This window comes from Lissotriton vulgaris, chromosome 1_1 (assembly GCF_964263255.1).
Source record: "Lissotriton vulgaris chromosome 1_1, aLisVul1.2, whole genome shotgun sequence".
NCBI lineage: Eukaryota > Metazoa > Chordata > Amphibia > Caudata > Salamandridae > Lissotriton > Lissotriton vulgaris.
Window position 1 is genome coordinate 1,903,927,334 of NC_141685.1, and position 22,174 is coordinate 1,903,949,507.

Here is a 22,174-nt window from a genome sequence, read left to right on the forward strand (position 1 = left end):
CTGAAAGCTCCATTAATTTGGAAAAAGGAACACTTTGAGAAAGATTTTCGAGACAACAATGTATCATTAATTGTCTTGAAAAAGGCAGCATTAATTTAGGAGAAACTTCCGAAACGTGTCAATGCAGAAGGAGCGTGATTGACTAAAAGCCAAAAAGGAGGGTGCAAATATTAAATTACTATATTGACCTCTGTTGGTAACATCAATGTGCAAATAGATTAGACAAAGTTGATGTCTTCTTGTTTATATTGTCTCACCGTGTGGTTTATGCAAGTCATAATCAATGTATACATATATGTGAAATAGGTTTTTATATGAAGGTTATACAAATGTTTTTATGATTTTATTGTATGTATAAAAGTGTTACTACAAATGTATGGGATGTATTGATAAAACAGTTGTTTTTCTTTTGTACATGATGTATGCTGAATATAAAGCCATAATCTTTTTAATGACTGAGACAATCTGAGAATTAAATAAAAGGCATATGTATTTTATGTAAGTGTTATTCAGTTCCCCTTTTTTATTAGAAAAGCAACATTGATTATTTAATGTGTTTCTTGAATGTACTGTAGTGTGATTTTAAGCTTGTAATTCACATAGAATACATCTAAATCAAGGGAATTATTTCTTGGCATTTGGTATAGTACCTCTATTCCCTTGGTGTTACTAGGGGTCCCTCTCATATCTTTGTAAGTCCATAGGAAGTCCATAAGGCCCTGGGGCATTGTGCATAGGTTTACTTTGTATCAATCCTGCCATTTCGTCAACCGTGAACTCAATGTCATGAGGAAGAGGATGGGGCACCCCCAGTTCATAATGATCATTCGAGTGTTAGACCTGCTTAAAAAGCGTAACATAGGAATCTGCGCAACATTTTTTCACAGAAGGCTGAAATTAAATTCAGACCGTTGACTGAGGTTAACCGTCTGCCAAAATAAGCCTAAGTTACCTGATCTACAGGCAAAAGTCAAGGTACCCCATGCCTCCTTCTTAAGTCCAGCCTTCCTTTTTCAGAGTGCTAGCCTATAGGTCCTTCTACAAGCCTCAACCTCACCAGTTAACCGTGGGATGGTTTTCAAGGCCTGCATTAATCATCTACTGGCTAGCCTAGAGTTCTTTCAAACCAGGAAAGGTCTTGGTGCCTCAGAGGGAGGGTTGGCCTCATCAGTATGCCTTTGAAGAAGGACCCTAAAAGGTCAAACACATAGTTACTGGTGGCTAGAGAATAGGGATAGGTACAGAGAATTGAGTATTCTTCCCAAGTGTTCCATGCAAAGCTTGCACATGACTTCGCCCATATATGCAGACTTCCAAGCCAATCTGTGCTCATCGCAATCTGGCTGCAAATGTGTAGCCACCACAGCAATCTCACAAACACCGGGTTTTAGGCAAAACAATTTAACAACAAGTGGGTTGTAATCACTAAATGAGCAGGGAATAACTTTATCCTCATGCACTCGGTGAAGGATTCCTTCTATGACAAACATATAGTCAATAACAGAGAATTCTGCACCGCCAACAAAAGTGGGTGTTTGTTGTAAATAGGAGCTGGAGCCTGGTATCATGTAGGTTACTTTATTCAAGTCTTCAAGATGGTAAGTTAAGTTACAGAGAAGACTCACCAGGAGTGAATAGCTTGCCACTCAGCCTGCCTGGTTCCAACTGCCAGTTGTCACCAGGCTAAGCCATAAACACTCCATGATGTCACCCAAGGTTCTAGTGGTGACATCATGTGAGTGACCACGAAACCCCAGAGGTAGAAAGAAGACAGGTTAAATATAACACATCTCCTTTCTTTAGGGAAATCAACAAGATGGAAATACAATAAATAAAATTAGCTTGTGTGTACACATCCATATGAAAGTACACATAGCATCCATTCCACAGATGGAGAACAAACACATCCCAAACAGTTACAAACACAAGTCAACGACAACACATCCCAAACACAACTAGTCCCAAGTCCCATCCCCTTTTCTTGGGAAACACAAACACAAACTTAATTTGACGAAAAATAATGGAGAGCACTTTGCTCCGTAACGGGGTACAACCCTCCCCGTGAACTACACCTTGGAGTAGCCATTGCTCCGTCCCCAAGTACTAATGGGGTACCCTTAAATTTTAAAGAACATACTCTAAACCGTAACGGGGTACAACTCTCCCCGTGAATCATAACTGGGATACATTCATAATCCCAAAACCATAAAAGAGGCAGGGTACACTTCATTAAAAATATGAGTAAAGAAGTTTATAACTCCCAACACACAACCACACATGCAAGCCATGTATACAAATTTGAAGAAAAAAAACGACTCCTCCTATAATAAACTGTACAGGGCCCTCCTGACCCCAAAAACAACAAGCCATAAATGCACACCACCCTGTAGGTGCACAATAATACGACACTTGCCACTCACACGCCACTCACGACACCTGAAAATACTCCTCGTGGCTCACAGCAGTCTAAACGCAACACTACGCAGGTACTCACTGTATACACCATTAATTTGTAACCAACCATACCAAAAAGAAAACACACTCTTCCCTGAAACATAGTGTATAAGGCACACTACACCCCAAAATGAACAGTAAAGAGACAAAAGAACCACCACACACACTCACCAACCACCACTCCCAGAAAGCACGAGACAAACACTACAAATGACCAGCAAAAATAATGTTAAATAAAGTCCCATGCTCCGGTGAGCGGTCTCTCACCCGAGTTCTTCTCAAAGTTCTCTTCAGTAGTAGGAAACGCTGTAAATATGGGAAGATTTGCGACGTCTTCCACAAAAACAGCATTCCGATAGCACTTCCCTCATCGTCAGGGCTTAACTCCCATGTCACATCCAGAATGTTTGTGCCAGCCTTTAATAAATCAACCATCAAGAGTTCTTTTTTTCCCCAGAAAAATAGTTGCACACGAGTTACACTTTTCATCCCAAAAGTAAAACTTTCTTGCGATGTGACACACACTGCCATGTTAAAACGGCAATATTCTCTCTTCTCTAGTCCCATGGGTCGTTTCCATGGTGACGCTCTGAAGGCTTGGTGTCATGTTCCTAAAATGGAGGCACGTAAAACTGCGTAGCTGTGTGGCTCAGGGCACATCATTGCTTTAAACGTGCAAGTACGGCATGAAATGAAAACTCCCTTACGTCATAAAGGGCTTGAGCGCGAAGGTAAGCTACACCCATTTCTTTGATTTAAAAAAAAAAACAAAAACAGTTGAAGAATCTATGGCGCATCTCTAAAAAACATTTTTAAAGTACAAGCATGACAGCTCCAACAGCTTTAAAGATATGCGCTGCATGTTGTACACTCTGAAATATTTCAATCTCACTGCGCTGCTTCCATACACAAGCGCTGCGTGTTGCTGCGTGCACTTCTCTTCCAAAACATGAGGAATCATGAAGAATGACAGTTAAATGTTCACTTCGCTTAGCGCTGTGCTGTTACAATTGTGTGGCTTTTCTACGTGCACCGCTTCAAAGAGAAAGCTAATTATGTGCCAATGTGACAGTTTAACACCTTCCAAAATAAAACGGCAGTTCAGCATACACTCGGAAAGAAAATTGCTAACGGTCCTTTTCTTTTAAACATCTGTTGCATCAAGGCTCACTAGCTCACGATGATGACAGTTTTAGTAAACACACTCGACTGCTGGTCTTCTGGCATACCCTGTCGGTGCCTTGTTCTGTTTAAACTCAGAGTCAGCCACTCGACGACAGTTAATAATTATAGCTCTTAACAACAGACTTGCTTGCTGAATTAAGTTACATAACAGCCTTCCAATTTCGATATGTAGATAAAGGTTGATTACTGCTTTTCCACACACTAGTGAACTTCACCAAATCTCACACAATATTATGCAGCGTTACACCCTGGGTTTGCAGGCCGTCCGATTACACAGGACACTGGTGGGACTTACCAGGGTGGATGTCTTGTCTTCTGCTTTAAACTTTCTTTAATTTAAAAGTTCTTTAATTTAAAAGTTCTTGAAAAGTTCCTTAATACTTGCTTTTGCTTTGCGCTGAGGGTTCTTTTCTTCTTGTTCCCGTTGTCTGCACCTTGTAAATACGCTCCAAAATTTCTCAAAGTCGCCAAAAATGTTGTCAATAGGTGCTGGAGCCTGGTATCATGTAGGTTACTTTATTCAAGTCTTCAAGATGGTAAGTTAAGTTACAGAGAAGACCCACCAGGAGTGACTAGCTTGCCACTCAGCCTGCCTGGTTCCAACTGCCAGTTGTCACCAGGCTAAGCCATAAACACTCCATGATGTCACCCAAGGTTCTAGTGGTGACATCATGTGAGTGACCATGAAACCCCAGAGGTAGAAAGAAGACAGGTTAAATATAACAGTGTTATTAAGCAATGAGGAGCATTCCCCTCAAATGCATTACACAAATCAGAACCAGATGAATAAAAAGTAAGCTGCAGACCGCTATTATCAGGTCAAGTCACAGCTTCAGTGGTGTTCGGGTCTGGGGAAATCACCCAATCACCCCTGAACCCAACTTAGCATTAAAATCACCTGCCAGGACAATATGTTCACCACCATCATGAGAAAGATGGCTAGATTCTAATTTACAGAGAAACTCGAAAAGGGCAGTGAAATTTGGATGAGGCCTGAAGTTAAAATCATCTTTATAAAAATTAATTACCAAATTGTTTTAAAACTTTGACTTCTTAACTAAAAAGCTTGAATTAATGTATTGTGCATAGGGACTGGGACAACAACACAATCAAGAGAAACCTTGAACCAAAAATCAAGCCCTGTCCAAGCCCTACCCATTTCTGACGACATTGAAGGGACTGAGTGGCAAATAAAACCTTCACAATAGAGTACCCTTGAGGACCAACTCTTTTGTAAAATCACAATATCGTACAGAAAAACAAAGTCAACCCAAGATGCATCCCTAATTTTGGCCGCAAGGCTGGTCACATTCCAACTGAGCATTTTGACGCCCAGGGTGAGGTCCAACCGGGTGGTGACGGGCACCATACCTGTATCCATTATTTGTTGGTGTGCTAGAATAGAATGAGATGTAGTGTCGCTACGAGAAACTTCCTTATCCGGCCTGTTTACAGAGCAGACCAACATCATGAGGCTGTCCACTCGAGATGAAGGATGGTAATGGGCGCGACCAGATGGAATCCCTGTGTGCCGAAACTTTATTAGCTGGCTTGGGAGCCGTAGGTTGGCACATTAACTTCACTAGGACCGCAGGCAAGTCCTGGCCCCATGCCCAAGGCCTCAAAAAGCACAGATAATGTATTTATTCAATAGCTGTTCAAAAGTTCCATCATAGGCAGAAGACAGGCTGACAACGCAGTTTTTAAAACATCAATCTGGGCATTAGGCTGGTTGCTGCTCCCCAAAGCCGTATATACTTTGTTGGAAATATTGCCAGAAGGTGTAGGCTGTTGGACTAAGACAAACCGTGGATCTCATGTTGTTTACCCCTCTGTTTAAATTTCTCTGGAGTGGGGATAGCAATGATAGAGGCTGTGGGCGGGGAGGCAGACAAATATCACCAACATAGGGCTAGCCAAGGCCTGTGACATGCATAGCGAAGCCGTCTCAACATCCACATATTGAGCACCCAGTGGAGTCCAACTCGGCCCTAGAAGAAGTGGAAAGGGGCACGTCTGGGTTGTTGGAAACAAAATACAATATCCTCTCCACAAGCAAGTGTCTATAACTCTGTAGCGGGGTGCGCAGTAAAGGGCAACAAAAGGAGTGAGGAATCCCCAGGTGCTTATATACAACGTCCGTGAACGGGGGGGAAGGTGTGCTGGAAGGGTTCCCGGGGAAATGGAAGGGATAGGGATTAAATTACAATCGGTCCCCCCGCCTCTTCACCCAACCCGAGATACAATCACGTACCTCTGTAAGCCACACGCCTCCAGGTCGCGTGCGGCTGGGCGGCTCGTGATGCCGTTGGCCTCCTGGCTCCCGTGCCGTCAACGGGTCTCGCAATTCCTCCTCCGCCTCGATAGATGGTATTCCGGGTCTTTCCTCTTCCATCACGTCTTCTTTACGTTCTCTCCACCACTCTCTTCTCCGCTCAGCGTCCTCCACTCCACCTCCCACGCCGGTGAACAAGCACACCCGGCTCTCCTCCACAGCCGTATTTACTTCCTGTCGAGGCTCCTCCTCCGCCTTGGGTCTTTGCCAGTTAAAGGGCCAGTCCATGCTGTCCTCCTCATCGCAGCTATACCATTCGGCCGGTCCGGCCGTGACCTGTGGCTGGGAAGGCTGAAAAGATAGGAGGGGGGGTCACAAGATGAAAACCCACTAGGGGAGGCACCAGCCTTCGAGGCGCCTGCCCGAACACCGACCCCGTAACAAACTCCAACAGCCCTCACAAGAAAATTGTCCATAGAATTATTCTTGCAGAATGTCTGACTGCAGTGGGGTTAGAAACACCCAACTTACGTTTCCCCATGATGGAACGTTACCCAAAGCTTCAAACCAGCCAGCAGCCCCCAAAGGCTAATGAAGATTTACCACCACATGTCAAGCACAGGGATATGGTGACATGGGGACAAAACACCTGGAAATGAAGTTCGCAAAATGACCAGGCCACCTTACCGGGAAAGTAGGAAGTTTCAACTCCAGGACCAAAGAGGGTGGCCCCACCATGGCTCTTCCTGGTGCTGACAGGCTCAGGACGGGCAGCTAGAGACCACGTCGCACTATAAGAGCTGCAGGAGGTTGTGTCCTCCTTGTCCCCTGACTTGCGTTTGCACCCCCAGGTGCAGTTCTCCCTGGGACACTGAGTCTCTCTGGCAACAGGCAGCAGGTGTAGACTAATGCTGCAACCCCCAAACAGCGGGAGCCTGTGTCACGCTACAAGTGCTGCTGGGGGGGTCTGTCCTCCTTGTCCCCTGACTACCGTTTTGCCTTCAGACACAGTTCTCCCTGGGACACTATGTCTCTGTGACTATGGGCAGCAGGTGAAGGCAAGCGCTGCAACCCCCAAACAGTGAGAGCCTGTGTCACACTATAAGCCCTGCAGGGGTTTATGCCCTTCTCGACCCCTAACTTACATTGGCACCTCCAGGGTTAGCTCTGCCTGGAACACAGAGTTCCTGCGGCAACAGAAGACCGGTAAAGACAAACGCTGCAGCCCCCAAACAGTGGGAGCCAGCGTCGCCCTATAAGTGCTTCAGGGTTGGGGGTATCCTCCTCATCCAATGACTTGCGTTGGTGCCTGCAGGCGCAGTTCTCCCAGGGACTCTGAGTCCCTGTGGCAATGGACAGCAGGTGAAGACAAGAGATCTTCTGCCTCAGTGCTTGAATAAGCTGTAGATCAATTATGACCTTCTGAGTTACTGACTGTCTCAACACAAAATTGTTAAGGTGGTTTGTAGAGGTGGTCAAACCCCTTCACAGAAAGGGAATATTCAACCTTCCCTGTGTTTCTTCTTAACGATTTTTAGCTTTTCTCAATTTGATGTTCTCTTGATACGAATTAATCACGTTAAGAATGTAATTGTTCTGTAGTTCTTTTTTTATAGGTTCAGATCATTTCTATTTATTTCTCTAATTCTTGTTAATCTGTCTTTTATTTAGCACTTTACAGTGTGCATTCTCAATTAATTTCGTCGTCATATTATGTTTCAGTTAACCTCAGTGTACTGTTATTCTAGATGTATTGGTTGAGAGTAGTTGCACCCCACCATTATGGGAGTTCTTGTTTTTTCAACAGTTCCACTCGAATAAATGTGTCTTTCTGGCTATCCAATATACAGCTTCTCTAAATAAAATTATGTATGAAAGAACCTCCTAGACTGACCTCTCCATACACATTTTTTACCACTGTTTCTAGATCACCAGTAGTGCTCATTATATATTTAGCGGAACTTAACTGGACTATTTATGTGTCAATAACTTTTCAGTATGGTGTTTATTTCAGTCATAGATTTATTCTTGTTGGTTATTCATAATACTTTTTCTGAAGATGTTTTTGACATTTACTCTTATTGCCATGATTTTAAAATGTGCTTTCCTTTCCATATTCACAATCTAATGGAACAATTCTACACTCCTCGTGTCAGGTAACTAGGAACAGAATTCCATGACTTTGAATAGCCAATATACCTTATAAGGCAGTAAATAGATATCACATAGCTTACATTTAGTGGAACAAAATTAAACTGATCTTGGTGGGAATTAGGGCCTTATTTATATGTGGCAGAATGTATAAATGACCACCAAGCTGGCAGTCATTTCTAAAGCATTGGTCGTATCCACAGTCGCAGCGGTTCTTATCAATGCAATCCGCGGTTTGGTGCAAGGTTGCATATATTTGTTATATAAGAGAAGTAATAAACTCTGTTTCTGTCTTGGTAGGATTGAATGTATGTGAAGTACAGTATGAGACAGAGGGTCACATACTAAATCCCAATCATTTATATTTATTTTTATTATTACCATTCACAGTCGATTTGGGCCATAGGCATTTGAAGTTTAGTATAAAAAAAATATATACTACATATGTTTGTATGAAATGTGAAAATGATGGCACCTTCAATTTCTTTGAAAGGTGTTCCACTTTCGCTAGTCAAATTCATGAGGCTCCTTCACCTTGCGATATACTATTATTTTCACGAATCTGAAACAACTATTATCCCTCCCAGTCAAATTATTACTTGATATATTACTGACCATTTTTGCTTTAAAGACTACCTTTTCCATTTCCAAATAGCCTTTTCTGTGATCTTTGTAAAATAAGGATTTGTCACCTTTGATCACAGATTTTGAATCAATCATATGTGAGTGAACTCATTTCCGAATTTCATAGTGTGCATTTTCGAGGCCCTTGTACCCTGAGGGTTTGTTGTTACCTTTCAGATAAGTAGTTCCATTTAGTAATATTATTATGTGGAAATTAATTCGAGTTATCAAATCAATTGTCTACTTTTATCTTTCCTTATAACTATCTCCGACGAGTTACCAATACGAAGGACATAGCCAGCGGATGCTTTCACCAGAAAATTGTCCCCCGATTTTTACAAACTTTGCGCTGCTGAGATGCAAATAGTACAGTTCAGACACATGGACAGGCAAACGTAGTCCATGTTTTCTAGCTTTGCAGTCTGCAGCTCATTTTCTATTGTACAGTTTTACAGTGTTAGTAAATGCACTGTAAAACTGCACTATTTTGAGCAAAACAAGCGTACAAATCTGTTCTGTGACTGTGCAAGTAAATGTAAATTGATACTTGTATAGCGCACTACTCACCCACAAGGGTCTCAAGGCGCTTGTACGAATACCGCTGTGGGACCCATCCTGGCTTTCCCTGTGAGGCGTCCACTCCTGGGTACCCCCAAGGTGGAGGCCAGGCATCCTTAGCGTTGTGGGGGCTGTTATGGAGATTAAGCAAGCTATTGCCCAGAGTTGCAGAGTGGGACTCCATGATTGGAATAGGCACCGAGGCGAGAATTATCGGGTCCGTGGAATTTTTGAGCCCAAGACCCGCCGAGGCAGGGAATTGAACCCTGGTCCCGGGCTAGACCTCTGCATCAGGGTCTGCCGCTCTAACCATTGAGCCACACTTCTCCACAAGTGCAGAACATGGTCATAATACAGCCTCATGGACTGCTTCACAGAAGTATCTTTTGGCCACAATAGACATTTTTACTGATTGTTGCACCACTTGTGTGCTTCCATACTGCAGATTGTGTTGCAAAGGTTTGTTTAGTCCTTCTATAATACATTGTTTGGCACTCATTTTGCAATGTGCAACTGCCGCTCAGGATCAGACGTTCACCCACTCTCTATACCTTCAGGAAGAGCCTCCAGACCTGCCTCTTTGGGTGAGATGGAGCTGCACGATGATTGCCCCTCCCTCCACAACGCCTTGTGACCCTCACAGGTGTGTAGCGCACTTCACAAATACCTGATAGAGTGATTGACTGAAGGGGGACTTATCCCCATGCAAGTGACAGAACACCTTTGAAATAGTGCCTTATTACTGGCGTGGGCAGAAGGATAAACAAGCTGTAACTGTGGATTGCCTAGGAAGGTGTGGAGAGTTATGGCAAATCCACCCAAGAGCACCCATTGGATGGATATTGGGTTCTGGGGCATCTCCCTGCATGTGGATGTAGGTATACACTGCATACACCATCGGTGGATCCCTGCCAACTCTCAAAAGGCATTCAGTTGGTGCTAAAAGACTGTCACTGCAATGCTCTCGATAGTACCCACACAACTCTCGAGTTTATACCTGCACTGTGGATTGCACATGTTTACTGTATTCCACTCAAGGCCCTGGTTGTTGCCGGGTGTTCTAACCAGATATGTCCAGTGCAGACCAGTATTGTGTACTAGTTTACTATAATACAGTGATGGGGTGTATCATTTTATGTGTGCCAATAGGGTCTTTAGTGCTGAATCAACCTTTATGTTTCTACATTTTAAACGTTTGTGTCTTATTCTTGCAAGTTATCTTAACTACTTGAGCTAATTTACAGAGTTGAATAAAATAAATCAAAAGGCACTATTACACAGTGATTTACTACTGCTAAAATACTGCATCCTGGCAGCTATTATTCGTTGCTAGACCTGTGGTTTTAGGGTGTTCTTATCCCCAACTTTTTCTCCTCCATTTTGTCTGATCTCGATTCTGCTGGCAATTGGACTCTGCACACTTTGCCACACTTTTAAACAGTGCTAAAGTGTATGTGATCACTCCTTAAAAGATGGTAATATTGGCTTAACCCAAATTGACATATTTAATTTTCTTATAAGTCCCTACTAAAGTGCTACTACATGTACGCAGGGCCTGTAAATTGAATACTACTTGTGGGCCTGCAGCACTGATTGTGCCACCTACTTAACTAGCCCTTTAAATTTGCCATTGCAGAGCCTGTATGTGCAGTTTTAAACTGCCATGTCGACCAGGCAAAATAAACCTTTTGCCAGGCCCAAACCAGGGCCGGTCTGGCCGTAGCAGGCACTAGGTGTTTCCCTCATAGGCCAGAAGGGTTGAGCAGTTTTTGGAATAGTGGGGGCTGTTTTTGTTAATGCGGGCCAGTTTTGCCAGTTTTGCAGCAGTGCTGCAAAATCAGCTCCTTGTAACAAAAGCAGAGCAGCAGTGTTCCCGCCCCCCATCCCGAACACCACCACCCTGAGGCCGGTCAGTCGTAATTGTCAGAACTGGTTTGCGATCCCCGTTTTGCCCTGGCCCAAACCTTCCCTTTTTGGGTCGAGCCTGTAGCAGCGCACATGCGCTGCTCTGGCGAGACTTTATGTAAACAGTAAAGGACTTTGGAAAGCTCACCACACGCTTGTGTGTGTGGTTTGTTTTCGTTCAGTGGCTATACGCATTTGCGTGCGTCTTTCTGAGAAAGACAGCACACAATTGGTCAAAGGCAGGTGCATGTCCCGCCTTTGCTCCGCCCACGGTCTATTGCTTGCGGTTACCCGCACGGGCCACATCTGTTTTGAACTATCATGCACAGATGCGTGAGCGATAATTAAGAACAGATGTCTCGCTGTGGCGCGCGCGCGCTGTGAACCACTCGCATGCTTAATTAATAAAAAAACTGTAGCCCGTGTTTTTGTCGACTGGTCTCTGTGCAGTATTAGTTGTATAAAGCTCTTGTTGTTTTCTACAGAAGTCTGTTGTTCCAGAACTATTGGATTGTATGACCATAGCTAACTAACTGCTCTGGCTATTTCTGTGAAAGGAAACTGGATTTATTTATGAATTTACTTTATTATAGATATGGTGGCTGCCTGTTAGTAACTGCAGAATTAAATTAATGTAGTATGGCAGGTGTGCGGGTGAGCAACAAATGTTTAACCATTACTGAATGATAAGAATCTTATAGATGCTCGTTTTTCGAATGCTCCTTGCACTTTAATGCCGTTATGCCGAGAGGGGAAATATAGAATCTCCTGACGTCACGCTATGCTGCCAGGATGTGCATTCATTTGAGCGGTGACTCCCTTAGAACAGAAGGCCGTTCGGAGAGGACGTGTTGGCCACTTGACCTGGGATGACACGAGGGCAGCATCAGGCACGGCGTGGGTGCAGTCAGGAATGCTGCATGTTCACCATGGTGTTCACGCTCTCGGGAATAGCAGAGAGACGTGGAAACAGGTAGACATTTCCTAGTTGTGTTGGGCAAATGATGCGAGACAACAACAGGGCAAGGTTATGCATAATTTTATTTCAGCTGAGCGTGAACATTTTCTCTCTGATGGCACCCGGCGAATCCAAACATGGTTCGTGGAAGCCAAGGCTCAGATTGGCTACGGCTGTGTGCGCGAGCTTGCGCGGGCAAACTAGTGTATACAGCAGCAGTTGATCAACTTTCTGGCGCTTGTTCAGGCCCAATATCGCTTTTGCGTGCTTCGGTTTGTGAAGGAAGTTGTGCTGGATATTGTACCTCAACTACTCAACCTATGCTAGACATTGTTGTTTTACCACTTTCTGACACTTCCACATAGTGCATTCTAGCACGAGTGCCGTCAAAGAATTAATTGGAAGACAACTCTTTGTAAATTTGTTGCTACACTGTTTTCTATCGAGCAATGTAGAGTTGCAATTTGTGCTCCTTTTCCATGTAAGATAGAAAATCTGGGCCCATGTTAATGTACTTACATATTTGTGTCATAATCCTATGCTCTAAAGTAGATACATATTTTCTCCTCCAAGTTTACCTAGTGCTCATCTTTTCTATCAAAAAGGCATTGCGTAGAACCACACTGATAACTTCTTCAGAACCATTTTTATTAGTATGAAGCAAGGAGGCAAGCCACTTAATTTGTTATTAAAGTGACATGTTTCACAGTTGGAGTCCCAAAGTGAAAAACCTTACAAAATATACTAATCTGAAAAGTTTTCCAAATGCACTTGTGAATGTTGCCAAAACAATTAACGTTTCAATGCTGCAAATCCCTGGCTTAATGCTAAACACCTCCTGGGCTGCCTACTGCAGAGAATCATGCACGGATAAACACGTTGTGATAGGTTAAAGAATAAATTATGAAAAAAAGACTAAGGTGTGCATATGCAGTTTGCATCTGCTGGGAAGAATAAGGCCTAAAATCTACAATCCAATCAGCATCCTGCGAGTCCATTTTACACCAACCATCTAACACCTGTTCAGCTGCTACGGAAAGTCCAGGCAATAACACAACCATAATCCTATAACAACCAGCCAAAACATATTTACAACATTTCTTCAACATTACTTCAAAGACGTTAATCCAATAGCATCCACCCGCGATAATGTAAAGCATGACTAAAAACGTATAAGGTCCCAAAGGCGAGACCTATTGGCTATGCCAATGCTTGTTATACTTATAAGTCACCCTAAGGGTAGCCACTGGGCAGCCCAGAGGGCAGGATACAATGTATTTGAAAGATAGGGCATGTACTTTTAGGGTTTGCATGTCCTGCTGTTGAAAAACTCTTAAATTCATGTTTCACTACTTCAAGGCCTAGCTCTCTTGCAGGATAACATTGGAGTTACCTTATTACATTTTATAAGTATAATTTCCAATGGGAAGAGATAACCAGTGCATGTGTGGTATGGTTAGAATCACAATTTAAAATCCTAACTCATGGTAAAGTAGGATTTTAAATTGCAATTCTGAAAGGGCCATTTTCAGAAGGTTGGCATTTTTCTTGCCTTAGCCATTTGGTGCCTGCAGCCTGCCTCTGATCACATGACTGGGTATAGTTGGCAGTTTGGCTTTGTGTATTCCTCCTAGACAGCCACACACAATGGGGGCTTAGGTATGACTGGATGAGCCATCACTGGCAGGATGACAAGGAGGAGCTGGGTGCTGCCCCACTTACACTTGAATATGCGGTGTCCTGTTTCCACACAAATGGCTGCATTCCCCTGTAGTTAGTCTGGAGCCAGGGCAGGGAAGGTAGGGCATTTTGTGCACTTCAAAGCAAGCCTCTAAAAGCTTTTCCCCACTTCAAAGGCACAACTGTGTATAAAAGAACTACCTCAGACACCATCATTTCAGTACACTTCTGGACCTGTGGATACTCTGCCAGGAAAAAGAACTGATTTGCTGCTATAAGGACTTTCACGCTGCTGGAGTGGTGTTATGAAGGAACTGCTTCCCTGCTTTTCTGAATCCCTGCATTATTGCCTGGGAAAGAAGTGGACCTGCCACTTCATCTTGAACCCAGAACGCCAGAGTGACTCAAAGAGCTAGTCTGCTGCCCTCCTGATCTGAACCACTGGTACAAAATATAAATGCTCCCCAATAGCTCCTGGTCCGTTCTTCAGCAAGTTCCTAACACCCCTCCCTCTCAAGTGGTGCCTCTCAAGTCCTGGACACTTGGTGCTGCTCTTAAACTCTTGGAATCTAGCTCTTGGACTTTTTGTGATGAAGAATGGGGCCGCAAGGGATTTCAAGCCTTAAGCTTCAGCCTGCTCCTTCACACAGCAGCAACAACCTGTGAGAGACTGCCAACGTAAAATTCCAGCCTGCCAGTCCAGAACGCCCTACCTGCTCTTTGCACCTTGCTGCCTATTGTCCAAGACGCTCTCCTTACTCCTCATGACCCTCTCCAACCCAACTGGACTCCTATCACAAAACTTGAGAAGAAAAAACGTCAGCAGGACTAATTTGGGAATTTGTTTGACCCGGTCCAGCACAGCCATATAGCTGCAGTTGGCGCTTTATGCTTTTAGCTACTATATTCAGACCCTCCAGGATATTGTGACATCGATTAGCAAATTTGAAGGGACAAATACAGAAATTTTGAGGCACAAATTTGGAAAGTTTGCAGAATTTTTACAGCCCTTTATTTTTTGATTCTGTATAAAAGAAGGCCTCTTTAAACCTGCTGCATGCCCATGGGTGGCGGGCCCTAGATTTAATAAATAAATATTGAACCCTGGGCCTGCCACATGCCCCGTGAGTGGAACTTGATAAAAATGAATGACGCCCTGGGCCCACCGCCCAAGGGGCACACAGGGGGCAAACATTTGTATCACGTTTTGGGCCTGTTGCGCATGGAGCACACAACAGGCCAAGGGGACAATATTTTTTACTTAAATCTAGGGCGCTCTGCCCATGGGGCCCACGACTGGCCCAGCGGCATTTACTTTTATCGAGTTTCACGTTGGGTCAACATCCTGTGATTCTGGGCAAATCACGTAATCTTACTGTGCCTAAAAAAATAAATAGATGAATCAGCCATTGTGTAATGTAACTGGTGCTCATGTAAAGAACTCCAAAACCTCAGAGTCGAGTCTAAAACTGTAAAAAAAAATGAGAAGGGTTACAGCTATCATCAAGATTCTGATTCTCCTACTTATACAGAAAAATTACATAGAGCAAGAGAGATTACTTGTCATTTTGTGGGGAATGCCGAGCCAACAGAGTATTCATTGTGATTTTACTGAACTGTGAGTTTCCAAAAGAGGAAAAAAGTATTATGCTTGCCAGCCTGAGTGTTCTAAAAAAAAAAGAAGAAAAAGACTCGAAATGGCATGTTATATTATACTCATAATAACCACTTTCGCTTGACAAGCATAGCATGCCTCGCACATCTGGTGGTGCAGCAACGGAAATCTAACACCACACAGTGGAATTCTTATTGGATATTAGATAACAGATTGTGCCACTTTTCTAGAGTGTGTGCCCATTATCTAGAATAGATTTATTTGTACATTAAGAGTTCAAAATCTGGAGTTAGTAAGGAAAAAGGGAAGTGACAAAGCATTGATTATACTGACAAAGTTCTGTGGTGGCAATGTATGAATGTAAGAACATTGTACTTTATAGCGGAAAAATCATAGTTTCTCATTTGGTATTTCCCTTTTTTGCAATTCTGTCCGGGACCCAATGTATTAAAATGCGGCCACTGGTCATTGTAATATATGCCTTCCCTCGTGCTGGGTGCAGCACGAGGGATTGCTTCTTGTTGTTGATGTTCTCTTCCTCCGTTCGGTTCTAGCGCTCTGGGCAACGCTTGTCAGTTGCACGGAGTCCTGGAGTCGAGCGGCGGCTTTTCCCTGTGGGTGTTTCTCTTACTGGAATTAAAGAAGATTTCTTCACAATCTCCTGCCTTGAAATACACTTATTTCATTTGGCGAAGAGCGGGTCCTGAACCTACAAAACACCCACCAGGAGATACTCGGCCGATCCCTCTCACTCCGACCAGGCTCTTCCTCAGCCTTCAAGAACAACGCATCTGCCTGTTCGTCAATCCGACGGTAGTTTGGTTTCTACCTGGTTTTCCTGGTCTTTCCTGCTCCTCTTCATTGGTGTGGACGGTTTGCCAGAGCTCGAGCTTCAGCCCGTGAGTACCCGGCATTCTGCAGCGTCATCAGCCCCTGCGCGTCTTCAACTCTTACGCGCATTTGACGCTTGCATTCTCGACGCTCCGCTCCTTCACCTCATCACGCCTCCACGTCTTCACGCTTGCGCACGGCAGCCATGTTTACTGGTTACCTAGCTACAGCTACACGCTCCGCGCTAAGCATCACACGGAGTCAGTTTCTTGGATTTTGACACCGCAGCGCGACCTTCGCTTCGTTTCCTTCACATTTCTTCGCGCTGAAGAACCAAATACTGGTATTTTCGCCACATTTTTTTCATATTTGACTAATTTATTATTTCTTGTGTGCTCCTTCGGTGACAGGCACACCTTTACCTGCATGTTGCCTTTCATTCTAAACTTCAATTCATGCCTATTATTTCTTGAGCACTGGTAACTGGTTTTATTATTTTCTTTCTCAATTATAACTGTGATACTGTTTATTGTTAATGGCTTCTTCTCAACAATTTGCCCAACCTCCTCCTTTTCTTCAACTTCCTGGGAAACCTACTATCCCTTGGCATCAGTGGGTTAGAGCTTTTGCCAACCATATTGTAGCAATTGATGCAGTCAAGTTCACGCCTGAGAGGAAAGTCGCTATTTTATATGGTTGCTTGGGAGTTGCTGCACAACATACTTTTGAAAACCTTCCAAGATCTTCTCCGCCCTCTGGAGATGCCGGTGATAATTGGGATGAGTATAAGGAAGCCTTATCTCGCCTCGCAAGACATTATGGTGAAGAACCTAATGAAATGCTTGAGAGACATAACTTCTTTAAGAGGAGACAGCGGGAAGATGAATCTATTGAGGAGTACATTGCTCAATTAAGAATCTTGGCGTCTACTTGCGAATTTGAATCTAATCCCGACATTTACATTCGAGATCAATTCGTTTTTGCTTGTTTCTCCAAAAAGATTCAACAACGCCTTTTGAGCTGCAAGAAGCCTACACTTCAAGAAACTATTGACATTGCCAAGAGCATCGAAAGATCCATCACTACCTCTAACGCTCTTCAAAAAGACCAAGCTCATTCTTCTCTTCATACTTCTTCATATGATAATGCTACTTCTATTAGTTTAGTTAACACTAATAAGTCTGTTAGACCTTTTAAAAAAAAACCTAACCCTAACCCTTATTGTTCAGGTGTGGTTCTAAGTCCCATATTGGCAACAACCCCTCTTGTCCTGCTTCAGGAAAAAGGTGTGTTTTATGTAAAAAATTAGGACATTTCCAAGGTATGTGCAAATCTGTCAAAAGGTCATCCAGACCTTCTGTAAATAGTATTGTATGTCCTGATTTGGATGATTGCATTGACGAATTTCAAGACATGGTTGTATCTATCCATTGCAATTTCATTGATACCTCTAATTTGGTCAAAGGTCCATACTGCTCTGCACTGTTTGGTAACATTGAAGTTACAGTCATGGCAGATTCTGGATCTCCAATAACCATTCTCAATGAAGCGTTCTTTCTTGAAAAATGGAACAATTCCATTTCCTTGCTCAAATCTGACCTTAGTCCTAAAGCATTTAATGAGTCTGATATTATTATGCTTGGCTACTTTAACTATAGGCTTGAGTGCTTTGGGAGATCTATCATTACAAAAATTTATGTTGCGACCAAGGCTCCCAACATAGTTGGCTGGCAAGATCTCGCCAAAATGGGTATTTACCTAGTTCCTGGTTCGGATGATCCCATTAGAGTTGGTGATCCTCCTGAAGGTTATTCTCCTGTTCCACCTTTTGTTTCAGTTTGTCTTCTCACTAATGATCATGAGTCAGACATCAAACAAATCTTGGACAGATTCCCCAATGTTTTTTCCAACCAACCAGGCACCGTCAAAGGTTTTAAACATGAGATTAAGCTGAAAGCCTCTGCCCAACCCATTGTTCATAAAGTCCGCCCTGTCCCCATCAGTGCCAGGGATGAGCTTAAATCTGTGCTCACCTCTCTTAAAAATGATGGTATTATTGCAACTTCGGACTCTTCCGAATGGGTTTCACCCATTGTTATCGTTCGCAAAAAGAACGGTGAGGTTAGGCTATGTGCCGACCTTCGCACCCTAAACAAAAACATTTTGGTTGATTGCCACCCCCTCCCCAAAATTCACGACCTACTTGCCAACCTAGGTGGTGCCAAATATTTTTCTCTTATTGATTTACGCTCCGCATACCATCAGGTACCACTCACCGAATCTTCTCAGGACCTCACCACTTTTGTCACCCCATTTGGTGTTTTCAAATATTTGAAACTTCCATTTGGACTTGCTAGTGCAGCTAGTGTTTTCCAAAAAATAATGGATCACCTTTTCGAGTCTGTTCCTGGGGTGCAGGCCTATCAGGATGACATTTTGGTTTTTTCTCCTGATTGGAATTCTCACTTGTCTCACCTCTCTTCTGTTTTGAGCAAGCTTAATGAAACTGGCATGACTGTCAGGGCTGACAAATGCAAATTTGGTTCTCAATCCCTGGAATACTTACGTCACACTTTGACTCCCGAAGGCATAAAACCCAAGTCCTCCCTCATTGAGGCTATTTCTCAGGCTTCTCCTCCCAAAGACAAGGACACCCTCCGCTCCTTTTTGAGTTTAGCGGAGTATTACGCCCGTTTCGTAAAAGGCTATGCCCAAATTGTTGAACCCCTTCGTTCTTTGCTCCGCAAAGGTTCCAAAAATGCTTGGACTGAAGAGATCAATGCCTCTTTTGCACATGTCAAGGACATGATTATTGGTGCTCCCGCTTTGCATCCCTTTCAAGACTCTGCCAAGTGTTTCATCATGGTTGACGCCAGTTTGACTGGTTTAGGTGCCGTCCTGGGTCAGTGGGTTTCTGGTAGAGAACACACTGTTGCTTTTTCTTCCAGAAGACTTAAGGATTCTGAAACCCACTATAGCACCATTGAGCGAGAGTCATTGGCTTGCGTTTGGGCAATTGAAAAGTTCAAGAACTACATTTGGGGTAGAGAATTTGATTTATTTACCGATCACAAGCCTCTCACTCAACTTCTCAATGGGGATGGCCTAGGTAAAGCCTCCTCAAGACTTGTCAGGCTCTTGTCCAAATTACATGAATTTCACTTCAATATTAAGCACATTTCAGGTGGCAAAAGTTTTCGTGCTGACTGTTTGTCTCGCATGTCACTCAATACTACTTCTGATGTTCAAGAAATTGGTGATGTTGAGTGTGTAGTTGCCACCCTTGACGCCACCAAGTTGTGCCCTTTCATTACGGAGGATTCTTGGTCCAAAGCCTATGAAAATGATCACAATTTAAAATTGGTTGCACAATACATTTCTCAGGGCTGGCCTGAGAATAGAAAATTGTCCAATGAGCTAAAGGCCTTCTCCATGATTTCTTCTGAACTCTCTCTTGTTGACAATTTAATTATGAGACATGATGTTTTTGTTCCACCTTCTGATGTCAGACCCGATATCATTAAATTTGCACATCAGGGGCATCTAGGCATAACAAAAACTTCTCAACTCATCAAATCCCATTATTGGTGGCCTTCCATTGAGTCCCAGGTAAAGGTTTACATTGATTCCTGCAAAGAATGTTTGCTTTCGGATAAGAAATGGAAACTCATTAGTACACCCCTCCATCCTGTTCCTTTTCCACTTAAACCCTGGGAAAAGGTTGGGTTGGATTTTTCTGGTCCCTTTGATGTCCTTCCCCATGACATGAAATATATCATTCTTCTTATTGATTATCATTCTAAATGGTTATACCACATGTTTTGTGACTCTCCCTCCTCTGCCAATGCCGTCAAATTTTTGCGGAATTTGTTTATCATTGAAGGTTGTCCTTCTGTTGTAGTCACCGATAATGGTTCCCATTTCGTATCCGAAAAATTTAACTCATTTTTAATGGAGCATGATGTTGTTCATTTCAAAGTTGCTCTTTATTCGCCCACTTCAAACGGCTTAGTTGAACGGGCCAATAGACTGCTCAAAGATGCTGTTCAGACTGCCATTTCCTCCCACAATGATGTAAGGAATTTTGTTGAAGAGAAGTTTTGGTCATATAACATTTCTCCTCATTGTACAACTGGCATGTCTCCCTTTTCTTTGTTAAGGAATAGGAGTGTTCACACCAAATTGTGTCCCACATGGTTATCTGAGAAAAACGTTCAGACCCTTCAACCTTCCGATGTTTCTCTTTCTGAAAGAGTTTCTCAGAAACAGTCTCTTATGAAGTCCAGGCATGATTCAGGTAAATGTTTCACTTCTATTGTTTTGAAAGTTGGTGACTGGGTCCTCATCAAAAATCCAAGAAAAGTTGCAAAAGGGCTCTCCAAATTTTCTACCCCAGTTCAGGTAACTGCTGTCAGCAGGGCTTCTGCTTTACTTGGCAGCAGAGGATGGTGGAACAAGAGAGCTTTAGTTCATTTGTCTGACTCACAGGCTCGCTCCTTATTAAGTTTGACCAAAGAACAATTTAATCAGTGTGATTGGTCTTTTTGGTTGGACCCTCCAAGTTCTTCCAACTCATCCTCATCCTGTCCTTTTTCAGATGCCTCTGCATCCTCAACTGTTTCTTCTTCTTCTCCTTCAGGTCCCTCTGCTTCGCAGTTGTCTTCCTCTCCTTCTTCCATTCAGTCAGAGGTTGGTGGGGAGGTTTCAGGTCAGGCTTCTGCTCCTTCTGTACGATGTAGGAGGTTACCTGTCAGGTTTAATGATTGTTTTATGTGGAAACTTATTTCCATTTTTCAGTTCTAAATGTTTTTGATGTATCAGCTCACATGTATTTGCTCTCCTTTCTTTGCTTGCTCTGAAATGTTGTGAAGAGGGAGAAGTTGTAATATATGCCTTCCCTCGTGCTGGGTGCAGCACGAGGGATTGCTTCTTGTTGTTGATTTTCTCTTCTTCCGTTCGGTTCTAGCGCTCTGGGCAACGCTTGTCAGTTGCACGGAGTCCTGGAGTCGAGCGGCGGCTTTTCCCTGTGGGTGTTTCTCTTACTGGAATTAAAGAAGATTTCTACCACAATCTCCTGCCTTGAAATACACTTATTTCAGTCATCTATCTCGCTTTGTTATTTCACATTTCTTTGGGTGATCCAGTGACGGAAGGCTTCCCCTCATCCCCTCAGTGCCCATCGTTTAAACACCAGTCATATCTGACGTGCAGGCTGTAGGGCTCTGACTGGAAAGTTGACATCAGCGTAATGGCGGTACATTCCTCTGGACCACAGTGAGTGGGAGCAGGGGCAGGCCAGGCAGGGGAGCCATGCAACGCTTCCTAAAAGGAGGGTTGCATTCTCCAACTTTAAGGGTCACTTTTGTAAAAAGCACTGCCTTTTTACAAAACTGCAGATTTTGCAATTTATTTGCAAATCGTGAAATCCTGGAGTGTCTTTCTATTGCAGTTTATTTTTTAACCCCCTGGCTGCGGGCACATTCCCCTGCTGTGCTGGAGGGAGCGGGGGGCGCGCACAGCACCCTGGTGCTCATGACGAGCTCAGCTCCTCATGAGCACACGGGAACCGTGGCTCTGAGCATGGGAGGGGTTAAATACATAACTCTGCGTCTCCTGATTGGAATGTTGTCATTTTGATCTGTTTTATTTATGAAATTCAGCTCTATCTTTCTAAACTGGTATGGTATGTTTTTGTGTGGTGTTTTCACTGTTTTACTGTTTGACATGTTGCACAAATAATTAACACAATGCTTCCATGGTTAATTTGAGGTTTGCTTGTGCCTTGCCCTGACTAGGATTGTGGTTGCTTCTTGACCAGGGCTCACACCCCAGTCAACCATTAACCCAATTTCTAATATCCGGATAATGAAAGATTATTCAAAATACTTTTCCATGGTATCATACCTTTTCAAGCACAGAGGAATTCCTTATACACACT

The 22,174-nt window shown here is 43.4% G+C and overlaps 1 protein-coding gene across 1 annotated transcript in view; it reads left to right on the plus strand.

Annotated features, from left to right (window-relative positions):
* Window positions 1-22,174, plus strand: part of TMEM117 (transmembrane protein 117) — a 2,083,068-nt gene that overhangs the window by 1,180,674 nt on the left and 880,220 nt on the right. The gene's annotated exons all lie outside the window — the stretch shown is intronic.